Genomic DNA, 6,000 nt, shown 5'->3' with positions numbered 1-6,000 from the left:
GGTTTTTGTCATTCTGAGTATGGATCATTGAAACTAGCTTGTATGATTACAAGAATGCCAGATGCTTGTGTAATAGAAGGTAAAGGGTCTCATATGAAATTGCATTTAAGTGGAGCTATGGGAGTTCAACTAAAACACTAACTAGAATTACGAATTGCTCCCTTGAGAAGATCAAACGGAACACATGTAAGAGCAAGGAAATGTTTAGATCTATGTGGACTCCAAGTTATGCAATGAAACACCCATGAACTCCAAGCAATGTAATGAAACTCTAGAATTGTGAAAAGCCTGTGGACTCCAAGCGATGCAATGAAGGAAGCAAACCAAGCAATGAACCTTTCTTTCAAGAGTAGCTCCTTTAGAGTAGAAAGCATGCTAAAGTCCAATGGGAGATTGAAAGAGGAAAGGAGAAAGACTTATTGTAGATTCATAAAAGTCAATGTGCGTTGTCCATCTCATACCTCAACATCCTTCCATTTTTTGATCAAATGCATTCTCTTTACACACTTCTACAGCTTATATACACCACAAGAAGCATTTCTTATTGCATTGCATCACTATACTTTACAAGGAGCTCGTAGTAGTCTGATACGCTAAAGATCACCTCAAAGGATGTGCAAAAATCCAATGGAAGAAGCTCCAATTAAAAATACTACCTTTTTGGCTAACCATGCAATGGGAATGATCCATGGGTAAAAATACTTGTGCCAATAGAAGATGACACAATTGTCTTTTGTCTTTCCACCCTTGTAGGGTTTTAATACAATCAAGATTGATGCTTTTGTTCCATATGTATGCCTCATGGGCAGTCATCCCCTTAAGATCATTGGTAGTCTATTGCCCCTACTCCAAAATTCCTCACTCTTGTCCACAAGGTATGACATCACCAACATCCCCTCCTTGAAACTATTGGTCCTTCCTCACCACAAAAGAAGATGTGTCAGAGTATTCCAACTTACTATATCCCTGTTAGATATGCTCAATGCCCCACCCTCTTGGTAACCACCAGTGGTCCAAGGTGCTCAAGTTGTAAGGCCCCCATATGAGGAGAACCCATGTGTGAGCCTGGGACACTGGATGGATCCTGACTTGCATGTCAGATGAGGTCTATCAAAATGAGACCATCGATGGTAGAAAGGTGATTGTGTTGGAGCCCTTTATGCTAGCTTTTGGATGGCTCAAGAACTGTGAGTAAAAAGGGTTTTTTGTTATGATTTTTAGTTAATAGGGATGAGACTAGAGGTCTCAATGGATAACCACTTGGACATCTGATCTCTATTATGTGCATTTGGATCCCATCTATTAGTCACGATTCTATTATGTGCATTTAGTCACGATTCTATTATGTACATTTGGATCCCGTCTATTAGTCATGATTCTATTATGTGCATTTAGTCATGATTCTATTATGTGCATTTGGATCTCGTCTCTAATACGGTGATGATTTGGACTTGTTCACTAGTTTGGCGATGATTCTTAGAGACACCAATAGTTTTCTATCTTTTGGGGTCCTTTGTTTTGCTTGGATGATTCCGAAGGCAACAAAGCAAGGGAATACATATATTAGTCTTGCCAATGGTTTGATCATTATATGAAGAGAAAGGGTAATGGTATTGTAAGTAAAAAGGATGTGACCATAGCCGCCCTTGGATTACAGACCCTGTGGGAAGACTAAGATACCACTTAGTGAGAGAATGGACCAAGGACAAGAATTATGAAGGGCCACTATGGAGCATATATGGAAGTACTTGAAGGACATCTACTCGCATTACTTTTGATTATAATTGAGTAGTAAATAAGCTTGGATGGATTGTAATGGAGAGGGAGACACATTAGTACTTGGGGATGGAGAAGGAAGTGGCCTAGTGCCCATTGTCCTTGAGGAAACGGCCCATTCATTGCATGGGAAAATGCATCTTTTTACACTTCATTGCCGGTCATAGTGGAGGTCAGTCCACACTCACCTCGAGGAGATCAACAATGACTTGATACTTCTTCAACTTCACGTGCCACTTTTCCATGCATTACTAGTCACAACTAAGATGACTGAGAACTTAGAGTGGACACATAGGCCATAAGAAATGGGAACACGCTGGTATGGACGATTACAAACATACTCCCCCTTGTTAGTTAGAATTGCACATATGGTCAAACTCTTGGAGATCCAAAGAAATAGGGAGATTCCTCCTAGCTGTGGTATTGCAGAGTTTTGTCTTATTGTCGAGATTTAGAGAGTTATACCCCATCCTCCACACACCTTGCTACCCACTTTCCCCGGCACATTGCTCAAGCGGCTCAAAGGCTTCACAAACACTGCCACGATAGTCGACTCTAACCAAGTGAGTTGGCAGACCTACATATGTGTTCATTTTGATGTGAATGGATGTTGTCTATGTGCCAACATGGACTTAGGTAGTGCAGAATGTGTGTGTAGAGAGTAGCGGCAAAGCTCCGCTTATACTTGCATAAGGCTAGGAATAATCCCTCTTTAAAATCCAACTTGCATGTTCTACATGCAAGTTCTACATACGATTCCTACTTGCAACATGTGAGTCCTACATCCAACTCCTACATGTGAGTTCTACATGCAACTCCTACATGCATGTTCTACATGCAACTCCTACATGCATGTTCTACATTCAACTCCTACATGCAACTCCTACGTGATGCAAGCTCTACATGCAGCTCCTACATGCAAGTTCTACATGCGAGTTCTACATACAACGCCTACATGCAACATGCAACTCCTACATGCAACTTCTATATGCAAGTTCTACAACTTCTACATGCAACTTGCAACTCCTACATGCAACTTCTATATGCAAGTTCTACATGTAGAGAAAAAATGTCTTACAATTCCTACATGCAGAGAGAGAAGCTCTCCAACTTGTGTAAATACCCCATAATGGAATGAAGCCCATACTCTTTGGGGCATTGTGTTGAGTTCTACTTTGGTATTCCAAGCAATTGTCTTAAGTTTCCATGCTCCTTTGCACTCTACATCCAAAAGCATGTCCTAACCTTATAACTCCTCCTCTCTCCTCCAACCTTGCAACCCATCCTCTCCCCCTCCTCCTCCCTCCTCCTCCTCCCTTCTCCTCCTCCTCCTCCCTTCTCCTCCCTTCTCCTCCTCCCTCCTCCTCCTCCTCCTCCCGCCTCTCTCTTCTTTCCCCCATGCTCTTACACCTTCCTCCTCTCCCACTCCTATGCTCCCCCTAAACCCTTAGTTCCTCAACCCTTAACCTCCATGATCTACGAGGGAGACAAGTTCTCCATCATGTACTCTACCCTGAACCTTGGATCCTCCTTCTAAACTCTGGAACCTCTTCTGAACTCTGGAATCTCTTCTAAACTCTATAACCTCCTTCTAAACCTTGGATTCTCCTTCTAACCCTAATCCTCTTCTAAACTCTGGAACCTCTTCTAAACTATGGAACCTCCTTCTAAACCTTGGAACCTCCTTCTAAACCCTGAACATCCCTCTAACCCTTAAACCCCTCCTAAACCCTGCAACCCCCAATGAAGGTGAAAGCCTTCATTACCTCAACCATGATGATGCACGTTCCTTTCACACATGCATGCACTATATTTGCTTACCACACTTAAGGCTATGTCTCTCATCGGAATATGTGCAACGGCAAACACTCACGAAACCTGCAAATCCTTGAAAAACATAGCAACACTCTTCGAAAATATGCACAAACTCTCAAAACTCACAAACGGAAGAGACAAAACAAGTGTGTTGTGTACAATCTCCCCCCGTAGGTGTGGTGCTCTCCTTCCATCTCCTATGTATTTATGTATATTCCCCAAAAAGGTTCCGAGCAAGAATCATACAAAAAGCCCCTGTACTTTCCTCCATACACCCTAATTTTTCATAAACCATCTAAGGAAAAACATCCAAGGACTATGAATGGTTCCTGCAATGGAAACCTAAAGCCCATACACCTTCTAGAATAGCTGGCTTTTTCTAAAAATAAAGCTTTTTCTAACTTTAGTTTATACACTTAACCAAGCCACTAATATTCCAAAATTCAAATATGTGTAAGAAAACAATACAACGTCTATGCTCAACAAGTAATAGGATCTCGTATGCAAGAGAGAAAAGCAGATAGTATGGAGAATCAAAATTTTGATTACTATAAAACTGATACAATAGATGGTGCTGCCTCCCAGCCGTGCGCTCTTGAGTGAGAAGCTTCGATGGTGTGTTAAAAACAATAGAGGACGGAGGCTAGATGCTAAGGAATTAGGGTTGCTGTAGCCAGTGATGAATATGGGCTTCACGGGCTTGCTCTTATATAGCCACCAGTCATAGTCAGTTAGACCCAATTGGGAGACCGACCCAGTCAACCCAAAATAGCCAACTAGAGATTGGTCTCAAAATAGGCTACCGACCACACGTTAGAACCGTGGTGCAAAATAGAGCAACTGGCCTATGGTTCACGTTCGGCCTAGAGCCATTTGGGATCATCTGGGGCTCCAAACAGGCCCCGCAACTTGAGAGTGGGCTGCCCCATGAAATGCTCCATATACCCTCAGTGCGGTCAGTCATGGGATGCCTTCCCACACTTGCATGTAACCTAGTTGGCAGTGTGCCAACTCTATCTGAAGTCGTCCAGCCATCAGGCCATACATGGCCCCCATTTGGTGTCCAAATTAGGACCTACCGGATAACCGAGCTACTCAAATGCCTTCTCCTCATATGGGGGGCTTACAAGTAGAGTTAGCTGGTTCCTGCATAGTTACATGAGAGTGGAGCATTGATGTCTAACAATATGTACATAAGCTTTTGTAATATCAAAAATTAGGCATAAGCCTTATTCATCCACGCATCACTGGAGTTGCGCCTATGCACCCAAAATATGGCGGATCATGCTTGCCAGATGCCATCGCCCGATCAATTACTTTCCCCCTGGATTCACACGATCAATAGTAATGAAATATTTCAAGCATAAGATAACCTTGGAATTAATCACCACAATCAATCAACCTTTCAGTATTATAGCAAGGCAAAATCAATAAATCACAGATGAATGGTGCACACATGCGACACATACCATCTCGTGGCAAAAATATCGCTCAGGCATCCACTTAGCATCCTCAACGGGGTGGTTCTTAAATGTAAGAAGATAAATTGGATATGAGTTTCCACATCTTGTTTGAGTGATTTGTTGATCAATGATTTGGTTTGGCTCTAAGACTGGGTCTCTCCTTGAAGCAATGCTGCATCATTTAAAATAGGTTGAACCGGTGGGTCTCCATGGAAAGGTTTCAGGAGGTGCACATGAAAAGAATTATGAATTTTTCAATTGGGTGGTAAATCGAGCCGATAGGCATTGTCATTAATGTGCTCCAAAACTTTAAAGGGACCATAGGATTTAGGGGCAAACTTAACTACAGGGTGTGTCTCAATACTCTTAAGTCTGTGCTTCTCAATACATAACATGACTAGGTCACCTTCAACAAAATACAACTTTCTTTCTACCCTTGTTTGCACGTGCAGTATACACAACTTGAGCATGCTCGATATTCTTTTTTATATTAGTCAAAATGCTAGAGAAATCTTCAATAAATCGATCAGCAGCCTCTACTTGGTGCTTAAGGTGGGTCAATGGAGTAGGAGTGGTCATTCCATAGACAATTTGGAATGCAGATTTGCCTGTAGCAGAGTGCTTAGTGTTGTTGTAGGCAAATTGTAATATGTGTATAAATTTGTCTCATTTGCCTAGCTAACCAGACACATAAGCATGTAACATGTCACAAATAGTATTTTGTGTGACCTCGGTTTGGCCATTAGACTCGGATGAAAAGCAGTGGCAAAATCTAACTTCGTACCAAGATTGTCAAAGAGTGCGGTCCAGAAGATACTACAAAATTTACTATCCCGGTCTGACACGATTACTTTTGGAAGACCATGGTGTATAATTATGTGCTTGATGAATAAATGAGCAGCCTAAACTGCGATCAAGGTCTTCTTACAAGGAATAAAGTAAGCCT

Source organism: Dipteris shenzhenensis, chromosome 7 (assembly GCF_047967505.1).
Source record: "Dipteris shenzhenensis isolate YYH24624 ecotype China chromosome 7, Dip_SZ_1.0, whole genome shotgun sequence".
Lineage (NCBI taxonomy): Eukaryota > Viridiplantae > Streptophyta > Polypodiopsida > Gleicheniales > Dipteridaceae > Dipteris > Dipteris shenzhenensis.
This window is presented reverse-complemented; position numbering follows the sequence as displayed.